We start from the raw sequence: 19,547 nt of genomic DNA, 5'->3' as shown, positions 1-19,547 counted from the left end.
GCTCCCTCACTTGGGCAATTCTCTCCTATATGGGGAATTTAGACAAGTTTCCTTCAACACCTCTGGAGAGATTCAAAGAAAAGCTAATTGGAGGTGACAGACGTATGGCTCGATGATATTCTTTGGAGATTTTAAATGAGGCTAAAAGGAAAAAATAAAAGCAATGGTAGGAATCAAAACATGTTTGTGGGGGAGAAGAGAACCAAATGAAAAACTATGTAGGCCATGATGTGAGGGACAACAAAATGTATTTTGCTACTACATGATCACCCTTTTCAGAATTTTTTAGAATTGGGTTAACGATTTATGGCTTGTGGTTAATCAGGTTGATTTAGTGGAAAGATTATTTCCCAAGCATGTAACATTCTTGTGGGAAATTTCTTAATTTGAAGGAATTGCTGAATTTTAGGCAAAGGCATTCATGGTTTGTGTGGGAATGGAAGGCTTTACTGGAAAAACTCACCCAGACTCTGCTACAGTTTGCTGTGAGGGAAAGGTTAGTTTGCTTTTTATTTGTTGTATTTTGTATTACTTTATTGCCCTTTTCTATTTTGTATACTGTGATTTTTCTTTACACTGTTTTACTTTTATTCTGCTTTTAACTGCATTTTAACTTTGAGAGACCACAGCTCTCTCGAATTAGGCAGAAATTTTTCCCACTGTGTTACAGTTGTGTTCTTAAACACAACTGTCTTTCTAGTTGCCTGCCCCTTATGGTAATTCAAGAATTAAAAGGGACAACCAGATTATTCAACAATTTCACATAATCCTCATTTGAAAGTTAACCATTTTATCATGCCTCCTTTTTAGCCGTTATGACCCAATTGCCCCCCTTATCCAACTACCTAATCACAAACCTTTACAGTTTCCTGAAGACTATTCAATACCAACTATTTACCCTTCTGTAAAGTGTTTTGTTTTTCAGATGTAATAAATTTCATGTAGTACACTTTTTTTTTCTTTATTTAACACACAAAGAAATATTGGGTGGGATAAACAGCTTCACATTAGGAAGAACCGTAATAGAATTTCCCATATCATGCGCAAAGACAAACATTTGCTGATCTCATGCATTTCCTCTTCAAATAGAGCCCTGTCCACCCCTACATCAGATGAAAAAAAATGTTTATATTGACAGATTTAGTAAAGAATTTTCATCCATTGATACCAAATGTTCAAAAGCATTTTGCCTCACATACTTATCCCGAAAAAAGATGCAATTTCCTGCAAAATCATTTTGCCTTTATTAAAATAAAAGCTGAGCTAGGAGGATAATTAAGTGGGTATGAATTTTGCACAGTAAGAAAACCTACTTTGCCTCCTTGGTAATAATTAGAAGTTATGTACCTACCATAACGTTCCATGTTAGTTGTCTTCTCTCGCCTTCTTTCTTGCTGGATGGGTTCGGAGCCGATCCTCGGCTCTGACTCGGCACTTGCTAAGCTCGAGAGCTAATTTTACCAGCTAGAGGCAACCTTATATCCCATGATGCAAGGCAGAGACTACCCAGATCTCGTTTGGTAGCTAAAGAAATAGTAATATTTTCTTCCAACTGAAGAGGAGGAAGAAAAATAACAATACTAAACAACATCATAACCCTCTAGAAATGATTAACGTAATCTAGTGACACTAGAAGTTTAACAGCTAGAAAAAGGGAACAACCTCTTAATAGAAGATGCATAATCTTCCCGGTCTGACCAGGCTAGGGGGATGGAGGGCGGGACGCAAGAAAGAAGGCGAGAGAAGACAACTAACATGGAACGTTATGGTAGGTACATAACTTCTAAATGTTAAGTTGTCAATATCGCCTTCATTCTTGCTGGATGGGACTGCGTCCCTAGCACCTCTATCCTGGGTGGCTCAATGGAACAGACTCTTGTGAACGGTGGAACCAAAATTCGCTCCGTCTCTGGAGGCCAAATCTAATTTGTAATGTGAAACAAAGGTATGAGGAGAGTCCCATGTGGCTGCTACACAAATAGTGTCTATTGGAAGTCTAGCTTGAAAAGCTGTAGATGTAGCTAGAGCTCTGGTAGAATGGGCTTTTGGGTTAGAAATAAACTCTCTGCCTCTGAGCTGATAAATGTAAGTGATCACAGAAGACGGCCATCTAGATAAAGTTACCTTAGAAACTGGAAGGCCTTTCCTGTGCTCTGCATAGGATAGAAACAGTTGATCAAATTTCCTAAAAATTTTAGTCTTGTCTAGATAATATCTGAGCTGGCGGTGAACATCAAGACAATGTAACTTTTGTTCCGCTCTCTCAGAATAATTCGGGGAAAAATACTGGAAGATCAATGGATTGATTTAGGTTAGATGCGATGCCACTTTTGGTAAGAAAGACGGATTAGTCCTTAGAGATACCCTATCTTTGTGGGAATATTAAATAGGGAGGGCGAATGCAGAGAGCATGAAGCTCAGATACTCTCCTGGCAGAAGTAATGGCAACTAGAAAAAGTGTCTTCCAAGAAAGCAATTTCAAAGAACAGGCAGCTGCAGGTTCGAACGGGGGAAGAATCAAGGATGTTAAAATTAAATTTAGATCCCATTGTGGTGGGGGGTCTCTAATCGGAGGTTTCAATAAAAAGATACCTGGAAGGAATGCCTTGCAAAGTTTATGTGACATAATGTTGTGGTCCAAAAAGCCTATATGAAAATTTGAAATGGCTGCCAGTTGAACTTTCACTGTGGAAGAAGAGGATCCTGAATGAAAAATGTCAGCTAGGAAGTCCAATACCGAATGAATTGGAGCAGTATAGGGGTCTATGTTCCTAGCTTTTGCCCAGAAAGAGAAACGTCGCCATTTACTAGTGTAAATCTTTCTGGTAGATTTTAGGGAAGCTACTATGATATCCCGTACAGGATTAGAAATCATAGGAAGCCTGGCTAAGAATGGAAGTGGAGCAACCAAGCAGTGAGGTTGAGAGAAGGTATGGATTGGTGCAGTTGACCCGACTGGTGGGTCAAGATTTGGAATCTGGTCCAGATGCCATGGCTGTACCAAGAGGTAATGATGCAGGAATGGAAACCATATCTGTCGAGGCCAATAAGGGGCAATGAGAATCAACTTGGCTCTCAAGGCGGTTGCTTTCTGAATTAGCTGAGGTATCAGCGGAAAAAGGGGGAAAGGCATAAAGAAGTCCCCGGGGCCAATCTTGGGTTAGAGCATCTCTGGGGGGGATGGCCTGGAAGGGGGAAGAGAGAATACGTCTGGGCATTTGCTGTTTTGAGGTGTAACGAAAAGGTCGCAGCAAGGAAGGCCCCACTTCTGAAAAATCTCTTCAGTCACGGACTGTTTGAGAGACCACTCGTGAGGCATGAAAATAGCTCTGCTCAATCTGTCCGCTATGATGTTGGATTTCCCGGGGATGTGCGTTGCTATCAGAAACCGGTGAGAGGAGATTGCCCATTGCCAAAGTCTGAGAGCCTCTCAACAGTGGATAGGACTTGGTTCCGCCCTGTTTGTTTATATACCACACTACAGACATATTGTCCATTTGGACTGCAATAGTTCCCAGGGGAAGAGAATCGTTGAGGGCTTGCAACGTTAAAAGCACTGCTCTCATCTCCAGAACATTTATGTGCAGATGGTACTCGAAAGGTTGCCAAGTGCCATGGACCATTCTGCCCTGATAATGCCCCCCCCCCCGATCAGGGAGGCGTCCTATGTAACCATGGCAACCGGGGCAAGAGGAACAAAGGTCTGCCTTGATGGATTTGAGGTGACGATATCCACCAAGTCATATACCTTTTGCAAGTTGGAGTTACTATGATCTCTTGACGCATGGGAAGTTGTTCAAGACCATTGGGTGAATAGCATCCATTGTAGAAGACGCATGTAAAAGCGGGCAAGGGGAAGAAGTGTTATGGCGGCCGCCACAAGACCCAATGCCTTCAGAGCAAATCTGGCCTGAATTTTGTTGCTGAGAAGAATCACCTGGACGTGTCTTTGAATGTTCAAGATCCTTTGGTCTGTTAACTTTGCTGAAAGTTGTACGGTGTCCAATCTTGCGCTTATAAAAGTAATAGATTGACAAGGCAGTTTTCGAAATTTAGAGAAATTCCTAGCCCTCTGCAAGCGTGAATGGTGTAATATCTGGCTTGGAGAAGCTGATGCCTGGTGGTGGCAGTGAGGAGCCAGTCGTCAAGATATGGAAACACCTGGAATCCTTTACGTCTCAGGTGAGCCGTAACCACTGCCATACATTTGCTGAACACTCTGGGGGCTCTAGTGAGTCCAAAGGGCAGGGCTCTGAATTGAAGTGACTGGTCCCCAGCCGAAAGTGGAGAAATCTTCTGGAGCGTCTGTGAATTTGTGTGTGATAGTACGCATCCTGTACGCATCCTGAACATCTATCGAGCACATCCAATTGTCCTTGCCCAGAAAGGGAAGAAAGGACTGAAGCGTGACCATCAGAAATCTTGATTTGTTTGCAAACTTGAGTTTGCTCAGATCTAATATTGGTCTCCAGTCCCCTGTCTTTTTTGGAACTAAAAAGAACCTAGAGTAGATTCCGGATCCTATTTGGTCCGCTGGGACTGGCTGGCTGGCTCTTTTTACTAGCAGTTTTGATATTTCTAGTACTGCTAGTTCCCTTAGACCGGGTGGAACGTCTGGAAGGGTTCCTTTTTGTTGAATTGGGGTTTGAATAAAGGGAATTTTGTAACCCTCGGATATAAATTGACTGCACCCATTTTTCTTGAGAAAGGGAAAGCCAGGCTATTGGGTACAGCGATAATTTTCCCCCGACTGCCTCCGAAGGCGGACAATCTGGCAACATCTCAGAGATGCTGGAAGGGTTTGTCAGAAAGAGGCTCTCTGCTACCCTGATTCTGCGGACCACCTCTGCCCCTAGGGCGAAGTCTATTATTGTTACCCCCTCTGCCTCTGGGGGTAAACTGACTATGTGCGCCAGGCGTGACTCAGATTTGCGGAACCACATCTTCCCTCCCTTCTGTCCTTTGGGGTAAGGTCTTGAAGGGGTGGAGAAATGGACTCCTACGGCAGAAAGAGTCTTGCCATCTTGTTCGCATCTAGTCAAAGTGTCTTTCACTTGAGGTCCGAACAAGGTCGATCCATCAAAGGGGAGTTTGTGAAGGGCGCCTTGAAGGGGTCTGCAAAATTACAAAGCCGCATCCAGGACCAACGCCTTAAAGCCACTCCTGTGCCTGCGGCCATACTCGCTCCATCGGCTGCATAAGAAATGAGCCGCATGGAGGAGTTAGCAATGGAGTGAAGGATTCCTAACTGTGAGCTAATCTTATCCAGAGACCCAGCAGCTGACGGATCCTGTAAAACTCCTCCCAACTCTTTAAGAACATCTCTTTGAAGGCGGGTGAAGTGGCATAAGTAGTTCAGCGATCTCATGGCAAAAGTCGCTGAAGAAAAAATCCGCTTACTGTACCTGTCCATAGTCCTAGAATCCTTGTTAGGAGGATGGACAGGTACTGAAGGATCAGCTAATTCCTTCTTGGTTGCAGCAGCCACCACCATGGCATCAACTGGGACACCCTTTGTTAAATATTGTCTATCTTGTGTGGCCATAATAAATTTTGAAGGCTTCCTAGGGATAGGTTCCAATTTAATCTGAGATCCACGCCTCCATGAGGGGGTCGAAAGGCGGAGACACCCAGGAGGTGGAGGGTCGAGATCCAAACGCCTCCAGGTATACTGACTCTTCAAGGATGTCTGAAAATGAGACATCCTCTGAGGAGGACCTTGGGGATCCCTCCGACTCATCCAGGTCAGTATCTGATGTAGTAGACTCAGGGGAGTCTAGATGTTTCCTCTTACATGTCCTCTTACGCGGGGGTTCCCCTGACGGATCAGGAGAAGCCTCAGAAGAGGAAGATATTCCCAATAGGGAAACCCGAGGCGTTGGATCTCTGGGTCCGGGAGCAAGAGAGTGGGAAGAGACGTCAGCAGGCACTGTAGTGGGAGGAGCTGATGGAACTGTCCGTTGACTAAGCCCAGGGGCTAGTACACTCCTCATCACCTCTAAGGCTCCCCCGTCAGAGAGACCAGAATGTTCCTGCTCCGAAGAGATAGGAACCCCAGGCTTCACCGAGAGGGAAGGCTCAGAGGCAGATGTCGGGGCCGAACTCACCAACGCCGAAGCTCCGAGAGGGAGAACGGGGTCGGACAAGGGTCCAATGCCACTCGCCCCCTCAGAGCCGACGAGAGAGACCAGACACCCGGATCCCTCCAATGAAGGTCTCAAGGAGGAAATCGAAGCAGAGGACGACTGAGCCGAAAGGGGTGGTATCGGCTCCGAAGCCACAACGGTGCCTGTTCAGAGGAGCTCCGGCTCAGAGCTCTGTAGAGTCGAAGGAGGAATGTTTGGTGGATGTGAAATAGCTACCGTCTGTTGAGATGGGCTATGGAGTATTTGGGCCAATGCCTGAGACTTTAATAGTCTCCTCACCACTCTCTCTCGAGGTCGTGATCAGACAGCCTGGACGACAGAGAACAACAGCTCCGATGGCTCCGCTCAGAGAGCAAGGATGATCTCAGAGCCGAATGTACAGATTCCACTGAAGGGGATAGAGATCTCTTTTTTGAGATCGATGGGGCCAACGGAGCCGAAGATACGTCGGTTCCAGCCGGAGCAGACACTGAATGTCTGGATTTGACAGTATCGGCGCCGGATGGAGACTGGTAAGGTGGAAGGATTGGCTCCGGCCGGAGCCGATCTCAACCCTGGTGAGGATGAAACCGACGGCTTGGAAGTCTGAGCCGAAGGCTTAACAGGTTTCGAGGGCTTCCCCGGTGCAGACTTAGTCTGGGAGCTCTCGGGCTTTAATAAGCCCCTTAATATCAGCTTTTTTTTCTGCTCCTGCAGGACTCTTGGGCTGAAAGCATGACAGATAGCACAAGAGTCCTGCAGGTGCGAAGGTCCCAGGTAATAAACACAAGAAGTGTAACCGTCTGTCAGAGACATCTTCTGACAGCATGAGTCACACTTCTTGAAGCCTGAGACCTTAGTGTCCTTCGACATAACTATGTCGAGGAAACACAGTATAGTAACACACAAAAACACTTAATCCAACAATTTAAAATAAACAGGGATAACACACAGTCATACACAAACAATCCCAGACGGGAAAAAATTTAGGGAGGGTAAGGCCTAAGCTAGGGAAAGGGAATAAATTACTCAAAAAAAAAGGGAACACTGACGGGAATAGGGCTAAAGTAAGTAGTTAAGCTTAACAAAACACAAATATATATATATATATATATAAATTTAAAGGGGGGTAGACGAAAAGTCTCAAAAACTATTCACTTACCTAGAGCTGGTAAAAGAAGGCACCTAGTTAAGCGAGATCTGGGTAGTCTCCGCCTTGCATCATGGGATATAGGGTTGCCTCGAGCTGGTAAAATTAGCTCTCGAGCTTAGCAAGTGCCGAACCCATCCAGCAAGAATGAAGGCGAGATTGACAACTTAACATCAATCACTAATTTCATCCTGAAAAAGGTAAAACAGCCATGGTACCAGTCTATATACATTCAGCTGGACCTACTCCATATTCGCATAACATATAGCACCTGAATTACCTGATGCAGGAACTTAAGACTTGTCTGTGAGATTAGTAGCACATGTTGGGAGAAGCATACATCCCATCCCAAATATATTCCTTCTCTGGAAAAGGAGTCTCATCCATGGGATACACAGTTTTGCCCCTAGCCAGATTCGAAGAACCAATGGACTAAACAGAAAGCCATTATTGTAAATGCACGACCAAGCCAAACTTTACATAAAAACACCAGGTACTAAAAATTGTCAGTATATGTGGTGTATGTATGCGTACATATATTTGGGAAGCATCGCTAGACATAACACACACCAGTGATGGCCTTTTTTATAAAAAAAATCTTAGTAGTCCCCTGTATCCTGGGGAGAACTAATGGGCCAGTAGCTCAGAGGGAAGTTGGGGGCATTTTCTATACCCAACCAGAGTATCCAGGTCTATGTTAGAGTGACATTAAGGGGTCATTCTGAACATAGAAAGGGTGAAAAGGAATAGAAAGCAGTAAATTTTAATTACCAACTAGCCAGTCTGTCCAAAAGTACTTGTGCAATACAACAGCAATAAAAACAATTATGTATAGGTGCAAGAGTGAAAATTAAAGGCACAAAGATAAGAAAGTTCTCCTGCCAATTTGTAATAAATATGACTTCGATAAGTTGTATGGGGGGGGGGGGGTGTCAACTTAAGTCACCTGCCCAAGCCATAGGAAGCAAAGCATCCCAACCAAAATTCCTTTACACTTATTTTCAGATTTTCCAATTTCACACGATGCTTTCATCATCAGTTACTTAGAAGGAAATTATAAAACAAAGTACAGCTGTGAAAGTAAACTTACTGTAAACTGTTAAATAGAAAATTTGAAGCAGTAGCATAAAGCTATTTGGGATGTATCCTGCGAATAATCGGGCAGCTGGCCTATATAGAGAAAGTACATTCATTTGTGCAAAATAAACTGCACAGTAGCCATCTGAATGATTACTGCTGCAATAGCCTTAGCTAAATGAGGTACATGTTGCCAAGGATAAAAGGGAATAAATTACTGAAAAAAAAGGGGACACTGACGGGAATAGGGCTAAAGTAAGTAGTTAAGCTTAACAAAACACAAATATATATATATATATATATATATATATATATATATATATATATATATATATATATATATATATATATATATATATATATATATATATATAACAAATACCAGCCAAGTCCAAAGATGATAAGCCAAGAAATGAACCTTCTTTTACGCGTTTCGTTCACATTTAATTTCAAATGAAATTCATCAGAGAAGATTAACACAACAGTATGATGTTAAATACCCACAAAATAAATCACATGGTCTGAGTACTGTTTTACAGAAAGGATTTACATTTATTCCTTCTATCTATCATTTATTCCTTCTAATGATGTTAACATTCCTAGACTCATTATAGAGTTCAAATTGTACCTCAGGAAGTTAAACCTGAAATATATATTTGATGGAATAATACAGTCAGAGTCTAATGAATGTTTGTTAAAAAAGAAAAGCACTTTTAATCCTTTATTGAATTCCACCTTGTCAGTGTTTAGTAAAATTTGTGAGCAGGAATTTAGGTGTTTGAAGTTTAAACAAGACAATTGTGTCCCTAACTTAGTCATTGAAGAACAAGAAGCTTTGAATTATATAGCAAAGAATAAAGATTTGCGTATTATGAAAGCTGACAAGGGGGGCACTATTGTAGTAATGCACACTAACGACTACAATATAGCAATGAAATCCTTACTTAGTGATTCTAGTTGTTATAAAATAGTTACCAAGCAGATTATTTCAACAAGTTTTAGAAAATTAGATGTTTTCTTATTTGATTTATTCTCCCAAGGAAATATAGATAACACAGCCTATGAATTTATGAATAATGAGTGTCCAAGATTAGCCAAAATATTTGGTATACCTAAACTTCATAAATCAGGGGCAGATATTCCTTTTAGACCAATAGTGTCTGCTAGAGAGTCTAAAACAGAATTTATTTCAATGTGGTTGGATAGATTGTTGAATCCAATAGTACAACAAACAAAATCTTTTCTTAGAGATTCTTGGCATCTGTTAGAACAGCTAAGTGAGATCAGACTAGATGATAAAGTAGTTCACTTTGCGTCTTTGGATGTAGTGTCACTGTATACAAGTATTAACCAAGAAGAGGGTATAGAGTACTTGAGAGGTTATCTCAGTGGCCAAACAAATATGGACAATACTTTAGTGAACACTGTATGTAGTCTGATGGAAGTCATCTTAGAAAATAATTTTTTTCAATTTGATGACATGTTGTTTCAGCAGATTTCCGGTGTTGCAATGGGTTCACGTGTAGCTCCAAGTTTTGCAAATCTGGTAATGGCCATGTGGGAAATCAAATATTTGTTTCCCCACCCTTTGGCTAATAATATTATATTTTATAAAAGATATATAGACGATTTATTTTTTCTATGGAGTGGGAACCAAGAGTCTTTTCACCTTTTGGTGGAAAGTATGAATAGTTCAACAACATTTCTTAAATTTACTATTGGACACTTTGGAGAAAGTATTAATTTTTTGGATTTACATTTATCTATCAACATTGATTTGGGTAGATTTGTAAGTAACATATATAGAAAATCCAACTTTGTTAATCAATACTTACATCATGACAGCTTGCACCCGACTTTTATGAAAAGGGGAGTTGTCAAAGGACAGTTTATTCGATTAAGTAGACTGACAAGTAGTGATGAAGAATTTAACAAAGAAAAGGATTTACTTTCTCTATTTTTCATAAATAGAGGTTATGATAGTGGTTGGATAAACAAAATATTTGAGGAGGTACAAGTACTAAGATCTAGTGTCGCACGTCCAATTTTACATGCTTCTACTTCCGACCCCATTTTTATTGCTGATTTTGGTTGTAGAAACAAGAATAGTGAGGTAATAGACATCTGTCACAATAAAACATCTGTTGAAAATTTTAAGTTAGCCTTTCCTATCCCAATAACAAATCAAATGGGATGGATTAGGGGTATTATTTCAAATAATTGGAAAGTTATATTAGGTAACAGTGAACTAAGTTTAGTGATAGGGAAAAAGCCAGTTTTCACTTATAAAAAAACTAGGAACATCAAAACTATAGTTGAAACAGCCAAGCATTTTGAGAATGAAGTTGGTTGTCATGGAACTTTTCCATGCAATAACTGTAAGCAATGTAGACACATATCAGGTATTAGTACAATTTTTTTTAAACACATTCAAAAAACAATTTATAGCAAAGGACATTATACATGTAATTCTCTATTTGTAGTTTATGTTGCTGTGTGTGATTCCTGCGGAGCATTTTATGTAGGCAAAACTATAAGAGCCTTACATAAACGTATTTATGAACATGTGTCAGCTATAAGAAAGAAAGATTTTTCTAATGCTTTAGCAAGACATGCATCAATATGTAAAGTTTTCAAGAAATTTAGGTTTTCTGTCTTAGAAAGTGTGGAACACCATGCATTTGCTGGAAATTTTAAGGTGTATTTAGAATGTAGAGAAGCATTTTGGCAAATACTGCTTAATGCAGATCAGCCGCCTGGGTTAAATGATGTTATTAACATCAAATGTTTCCTACAACTAAATAGAATATAACAATGTTATAAAGTTACATGTTATATTACATTTTATACAAAATGATTTATTTTATAAAATAACTCGTTTTTTAAGAGTAATTATTCAATCAATTTTTAAGTCCTTATTGTAGTGTTCTGATTATTGGATGTACTCAGACCATGTGATTTATTTTGTGGGTATTTAACATCATACTGTTGTGTTAATCTTCTCTGATGAAGTTCATTTGAAATTAAATGTGAACGAAACGCGTAAAAGAAGGTTCATTTCTTGGCTTATTATCATCTCTGGACTTGGCTGGTATTTGTTATTTCGTTTGGAGAGTGTCTTTTCTACTTTCATATATATATATATATGTGTGTATTATATATATATATATATATATATATATATATATATATATATATATGTGTGTATATATATATATATATATATATATATATATATATATATATATATATATATATATATATATATATATATATATATATATATATATATATATATATATATATATATATATATATATATATATATATGTATATATATATATATATATATATATATATATATATATATATATATATATATATATATATATATATATATATATATATATATATATATATATATATATATATATATATATATATATATATATATATATATATATATATATATATATATATATATATATATATATATATATATATATATATATATATATATATATATATATATATATATATATATATATATATATGTGTGTATATATATATATATATATATTTAAAGGGGGGTAGACGAAGTCTCATAAACTATTCACTTACCTAGAGCTGGTAAAAGGCACCTCGTTAGCGAAGCGGCAAATGAGATCTGGGTAGTCTCGCCTTGCATCATGGGATATAGGGTTGCCTCGAGCTGGTAAAATTAGTTCTCGAGCTTAGCAAGTGCCGAACCCATCCAGCAAGAATGAAGGCGAGATTGACAACTTAACATCAATCACTAATTTCATCCTGAAAAAGGTAAAACAGCCATGGAACCAGTCTATATATATTCAGCTGGACCTACTCCATATTCGCATAACATATAGCGCCTGAATTACCTGATCCAGGAACTTAAGACTTGTCTGTGATATTAGTAGCACATGTTGGGTGAAGCATACATCCCATCCCAAATATATTCCTTCTCTGGAAAAGGAGTCTCATTCATGGGATACACAGTTTTGCCCCTAGCCAGATTCAAGCACAACTTGAAGAACCAATGGATGGGGAGTTTGAAAATTATCCCTGGTTTGGTACCTATGTCTCTAAACAGAAAGCCATTGTGTAAATGATGCACGACCCAAGCCAAACTTTACATAAAAACACCAGGTACTAAAAATTGTCAGTATATGTGGTGTATGTATGCGTACATATATTTGGGAAGCATCGCTAGACATAACACACACCAGTGATGGCCTTTTATATACTTACGAACCTATAAAAAAAAAATCTTAGTAGTCCCCCCCCCCTGTATCCTCTAAGGGGAGAACTAATGGGCCAGTAGCTCAGAGGAAGTGGGGGGGCATTTTCTATACACCCCCCCAACCAGAGTATCCAGGTCTATGTTAGAGTGACATTAAGGGGTCATTCTGAACATAGAAAGGGTGAAAAGGAATAGAAAGCAGTAAATTTAATTACCAACTAGCCAGTCTGTCCAAAAGTACTTGTGCAATACAACAGCAATAAAAACAATTATGTATAGGTGCAAGGGTGAAAATTAAAGGCACAAAGATAAGATAAAGTTCTCCTGCCAATTTGTAATAAATATGACTTCGATAAGTTGTATGGGGGGGGGGGGGTGTCAACTTAAGTCACCTGCCCAAGCCATAGGAATCAAAGCATCCCAACCAAAATTCCTTTACACTTATTTTCAGATTTTCCAATTTCACACTATGCTTTCATCATCAGTTACTTAGAAGGAAATTATAAAACAAAAGTACAGCTGTGAAAGTAAACTTACTGTAAACTGTTAAATAGAAAATTTGAAGCAGTAGCATAAAGCTATTTGGGATGTATCCTGCGAATAATCGGGCAGCTGGCCTATATAGAGAAAGTACATTCATTTGTGCAAAATAAACTGCACAGTAGCCGTCTGAATGATTACTGCTGCAATAGCCTTAGCTAAATGAGGTACATGTTGCCAAGGATAACAGCCAGCCACCTTCCAGAGCTTCATGGCATCTTCCACACACCCCAAACTGTTAGGTAGCTTAAGCAGAGCAAAGTAAAAGGCACGCTGGGGCACAGTGCCAGAGCTTTCCTGCCTGCAGAAAGGAGAAGGATAATGCTAGGAACAAAAAGCCCACACCCTGGCATAAAAACCACACCCACCAAACAAGGGGGATTGAGGGAAGAGCGCAAGAGGCTACTACAGCCGTGATCATTCAAGCATCTGCAGTAATATTAAGTTTAAGCTGCACAACTATACTATGTTCATTGTATTGATCAAAGCTGTAGTAGCCTTAGATAACTACATTTTGTAGTGGAAGAACAGTCCAGGAGGCCCTGGAGAATAGACCTTGCAAAGCTTGATATGGGTCTAGAGAAGGGAAAAAAAAAAAAAAAAGTTATGCACTCACCATAACATTCCATGTCTGTTGCCCAGTATCTTGCCTTCAGTCTTGATGGTTGGGTTCGGAGCAGAGCCAGCTCAGACTCTGCCTATACTAAAAGCTCAAGAGCTGACTTGAGGCAGAGTCCTATCCCATGGTGCTTATCGGCCATTCCCCAGATCTCATTTGGTGGAGAAAAGGCTCCTAGGATATTTCAATATCCAAAAGGATAACATCTGAAAAAGTTATAAAAATTAAGGGCAAGAAGGGAATCCGACCTTATCTGCCAATTTCTGAGAAAGTTTCTCTAGATCCTCCAGGAGGGGGGATAGCAGTGAGGGACACAAGACTAAAGGCGAGATACTGGACAACAAACATAGAACGTTATGGCGAGTACATATCTTCTTTATGTTAAGTTGTCCCATCTTGCCTTCATTCTTGCTGGTTGGGACAGAGTCCCCAGCACTTTCATGAAAAGTTTATTCCCTTGAGCCACCCAAGAAGACAGTGGAACCAAAGGATGCCCTGTTCTTGTTCCGGGAGGCCACATCTACTTTGTAATGAGTAGAAGTAAGAGAGTTAACCCACGTAGCAGCAGCACAAATTGAATTCAATGGAAGTCTGGGATTGAAAGGCAATGCAGTTAGACACCACTCTAGTTGAATGCCCTTTGATTTTCCCTGGCATTTCTTTATTGTGGGAGTCAGACATATGTGATGGTCTCCGTAAGCCATTTGAACAAAGTAACTGAGACTGCCAAACCTTTTTTATTTTCTGAATAGGAGACAAACAATTGGTCTGACTTTCTAAATTCTTTGGTCCTATGCAAGTAAAAAATCAACCGTCTATGCACATCCAGGTGGTGGATTTATACCCTGCATTGTTGACATAGTTAGGAAAAAACACTGGTAATCTATATTTTGGTTTAAATTCACTTGAGAACAAACTTAAGAAAAGGAGGATTTGTTCTGAGGGAAACTATCTTTGTGGAAGATAGAAAGGTGGACAGATAGACAAGGCTTGAAACTGTGATACTCTCCTGGCTGAAGTAATGGCCGTCAGGAAGAGTGTCCCCCCCCCCCCCAAGATAAAAAATTATATGAACAAGATGATGCTGGTTCGAAAGGAGGCAGGATCAAAGATGAAATTGAGGTCCCAAGGAGGAGGAGGTTCTCTTGAAGGCGGTCTTAACAGAAAAGTACCCTTGAGGAAAGCTTTGCATAGTTTATGGGACATTAGACTAGATCCAGATTCTCCCACGTTAGTTGGAAATAGCAGCTAACTGAACTCAAATAGTGGCTGCCGCTAAAGGTTTCTGTTAAAAAATTCCAGAATTGCAGGTATAGATGCTGTAAAGAGATCTATATATTTTTGTTAGCCCAACAAGAGAACCTCTTCCATTTGCTTGCATAAAGTTACCTAGTTGGTCTGCTTGTGCGAGGAGACTAGAATGTGACGAACTGCAGAGGACAATTCCAGAAGCCTGGCTAAGATCAGAAGTGGAACAGCTTTCCTGTCAGCTTGAGGATGTGGAAGGCAGGATGGAGCATTTCTGACTGATGTCAGAAGACAAGACACTGGGGGTCCAGAATCCACAGGTCCTCCTGAAGAAAGGGGAACCAAATCTGATAAGACCAGTATGGCACATTAACCTGAGACTCAACTCAGTTTTCTGGATAACCTTTGGAATCAAGGGAAAGGGGGGGGGGCATAAAGAAGTCCCAGGAGCCAATCGTGAACCAGTGCACCCCTTGGGGACTCATGGAGGGGAGAGATTAGGGCAAAGTAGTTGCTGCATTTCTTATTGAAGGGAGTGGCAAAAAGGTTGCAGCAAGGCTGGCCCCATTAGCGAAAATTTTGATTCGCAACTTCCTGGTTGAAGGACCACTTGAGGCATGAGAAACTCTCTGCTTAGCCTGTCTGCTATAACGTTAGATTTCCCTGGTATATGTGTTGCTGTCAAAGCGTTGAGAAGATATCGCCCATTGCCAAACTCTCTGGGCCTCTCAACATAGGGGGTAGGATCTAGTCCCCCCTGTTTATTGATGTACCATACCACCGATGTGAATTGCAATAGTCCCTGTGGGAAGAGAGTCCTGAAATGCTTGCAAAGCCAGAAGCACCACCCTCATCTCTAGGACATTGATGTGCAAATTGTACTAGTGATCTTTCCAAACCCCTTGGACCATCAGACCCAAATAATATAACCCCTATCTAGGACACATCTGTGGTTACTGTAGCGATGGGTAACAATGGGCAGACCCTTCCCAACCTAACTAGACTGAACCCACCAAAAGTAGGTCCTTCTTGCAGGAGGGTGTTGAGGATTTCGTGAGACATGGGTAACTCCTGCATGGACCATTGGGCAAAGAGCAGCCAATGCAATATTTGCATGTGAAGTCGTGCCATGGGAAGTAGTGTTATCGTTGCTGCCATAGGGCCTAGGACTTTGAAGATAAATCTTGCCTGTACTTTGTTCTTGAGCAAGATAAATCACTTGACTGTGCAATGTCTGGATCCTTTGAGGTAGCTTTGCCAACATGCCGTTTGTATTTAAATCTGCACCAATGAACGGAATATGCTGTGATGGCAACAAGGCAGATTTTTCTGCATTTATAGTAATGCCTAGTTTTAAGAAGTGATGGATGGTATAGTCTCCTGCTTTGATTACTAGCTGCTTGATGGTGGCAGTTAGGAGCCAGTCATCCAAGTATAGAAACTTCTGGAATCCCTGACGTCTCAGATGAGCTATGACTACTGCCATGCATTTGGTAAACATCCTGGGAGCTGTGGGGACTCCCAAGAGCAGGGCTCTGAACTGGTAATGACTGGCTCCCAGGCAGAAGTGTAGAAATCTTCTTGCGCGCCTGTCCATCTTTATGTGGTAGTACACGTCCTGAAGATCTACCGAGCACATCCAACTGTTTTTACCAGAAACGAGAATATAGACTGTAGTGTTACCATCTGGAATGGATTTTTTGTTTCACCGACTTGTTTAGTCTGCTGAGATCCAAATATGGGTCTCCAGTCCCCTGTCTTTTTTGTAACTAAAAAGAACCTTGAGTAAATTCCGGATCCTAGTTGTCTGTGGGGACTTCTTGGATGACTCTTTCTAGGAACGTTTGGATTTCTAGTGTTGCTTGATTCCCTTTGACCAGGTGGAATGTCTGGGATAAACTTTGGGCGGATGAGGTGGACAATGAAAGGGAATGTTGTATCCTCTGGATATAATGGACTTTACCCATTTGTCTTGAGTCAGATTTAGCCAGGCTTCTGGGTACAGTGATGGTCTCTCCCAGACTGCCTCCAGAGGTGGACAGGCAGGCCTCCTTTCAGGAACACTGGAAGGGCCTACCAGAGAACTTATGTCGCCCTGATTATGCGGACTTCCTCTGCCACATGGACATAGTCCATTATTCCCCCTCTGCCAAGGGGGGGGGGTGTCACCACAAGTGTCAGATAAGGCTCCTTTGGACTTACAGAACCACATTTTTCCGCTCTTTAGACCTTCAGGACAAGGCGGAAAAATGGACTCCGATAGAGTCTTACCATCTTGTTGGCTCCTGGTGAGTTTTTCATTTTCGGCCCGAACAATGAAGAGCCATCAAAGGGAGTGTCAAAGTAAGACTGGAAGGGTTCGGCTAACTCACAAAGGCACACCCAGGAATGTCTATGAAGAGCTATTGTGCCTACTGACCTGCTTGCTCCAGCAGCTCAATAAGATATGAGGCGCATGGAGGAGGAGTTAGATAGAGGTTAAGGTTGCAAACTGGGAATTAACCTCATCAGATAAGTCCTGGGCTGCAGAACCTTGCAGGGCGTCTCCTAGCTCTTTTTAGGAGATCCCTCTGAAGTCGTGTGAAATGCAACACAATTCAGCGACCGTAAGGTAAAGGCCACTGAAGAGAACATACGTTTCCCTATCTGTCCAATGTACGAGAATCCTTCGGTGGATGGACAGATACAGAAGTTTCAGCCAACTCCTTTTTTGTGGCCACTGCCACCATCATTGCATCTACAGGAACCCCTTTTGTTAAATACTACCCATCTCCCAGGCCGTAATAATTTATTAGGCCTCCGCGGAACGGGGTCCAGAGTCCTACAGCTTTAGACTCACCAAACCCAGGAGTGGATCGAAAAGTGGAGACACCGAAGAGGTGGAGAGGCGAGAGCCAAATGCCTCAAGATATACTGACTAATCTTCAGAAGGGGAAAGGGACTTCCAGCCACCCCTCTGCTTAAGGATCTCCAGGATGTCTGAAAACGAGACATCCTCAAAGGGTGACCATGGGGACCCTTCTGAATTCTCTAAGAGTCAGTATCAGAAGTGACAGACTCAGGGGAGTCTATGTGCTTCTTACACAATCCCTTCAGAGGGACCTCCTTGGAGGGATGCACCGGGGAGGTATCTGAAGAGGATCCATCCATTGTGGCTTCCTGGGGCACTGGCCTTCTACTCTGTGGGTGATGGAGGGGTAATAAATAGATGGACACCAGTCCCTTAGGGGGAAGAGAGGTTGTAGCCGAAGATAGAGCAGACTCAGTGGAAAGCACACTTCCATCACCTCGAAGGCAACATGGTCCTGGGTGAAGAGAGACTCCAGGCCCAGAGATCTCTGCGGCACAGAGGAGGGTGGCTCTGAGGCAGATGTGGGAGCCAAACTCACCTGAGCAGAGTGGGAGATCCGGTTCTGACAAGTGTCAGACTCTACTCTCCCCCCCGGAGCTGACCAGGGAGTGTCGGCCCCCAAGTCCCTCGATGGAAGAAAGCATAGAGAAAACCGGAGCACAAGTCAGAGCCGAGACATCATTAGTGATTACTGGCTCGCTCCACATCTTCCATACTCTCAGGCTCCAAACTAGTTCGAGTTGGAGGAGGAATCTGCGTAATTGGGGGTACCATTGTCTGCTCCACAATAAGATGGGCTCAAGAGAATTTCTGCTAGGGTCCGAAGCAACCTCTTCACTAACTGCTCCACGTCATCATCTGATAGTCATTGACTTGTGGCTACCTGCCAGCAACTGTAGTCAAGGAGGCACCGAGAAAACAGGCTCCAAGGACAGTAAGAGACTCCCTTTTCCAGCTCCAGAACAGTTCCAATGAAATAGATGGAACCAAGAACAACCATGTTTTTTGGGCCCGACAACTTTAGGAGCCGAAGTAGTATCAAGTTTGTTGCCGCTTGTCGGCTCAGACAGAGTCGACGAAGCAGCCTTTTTGGTCATACCAGATTTTTTTTTTGTCTGATTTCCTTCGTCCACTTTTAATAAGCTCCTTAATACAAGCTTATTCCTCCGCTCCTGCAAGGCCCTGGCACTAGACTATAGCGGACGGAGCAGGAATCTTGAAGATGGAGTGGTCCCAGACAGTACACACAACTAGTGTGTCTGTCAGTAATGGACATTTTTTTTTGAGTGCAGGAATCGCACTTTGAATCCTGCCTTGTGTTCCTTAGACATGACTAGCTACAAGGAAAAAACACAGTGAGGAAGAAATAGATAATTAGGAGGTAACTAGTATAAAAAAGGTATAAAAAATAAGACTTTACAAGCATGAGCCAGTGAAGACCATCCTGAAGCTTCAAGCAGCAAACAAGATCTGGGGAACAGTCGCTAAGCACCATGGGATAGGACTCAGCCTAGAGCCAGTAGAAGCTCTCAAGCTTCAGTATAGGCAGAGTTGGAGCAGAGTTTTGGTGCCGAACCCAACCAGCAAGAATGAAGGCGAGATGGGACAACATAAAATTCAAGCTTATGGTGCTTTGTAATTGGACCAAGTAGAAGCTTTTGGAATACTTCTAGAATCCA

General features: G+C 41.6%; 1 protein-coding gene across 1 annotated transcript in view; it reads right to left on the bottom strand.

Moving 5' to 3' along the window:
• Window positions 1–19,547, bottom strand: part of CDK1 (cyclin dependent kinase 1) — a gene marked incomplete in the record, with an annotated part of 842,019 nt that overhangs the window by 798,232 nt on the left and 24,240 nt on the right.

The sequence above is a fragment of the Protopterus annectens genome, chromosome 14.part0 (assembly GCF_019279795.1).
Source record: "Protopterus annectens isolate FY-2018-M chromosome 14.part0, PAN1.0, whole genome shotgun sequence".
Lineage (NCBI taxonomy): Eukaryota > Metazoa > Chordata > Ceratodontiformes > Protopteridae > Protopterus > Protopterus annectens.
Note: the sequence above shows the minus strand (reverse complement) of the source record. Positions and strands in the feature narration are given on the sequence as shown.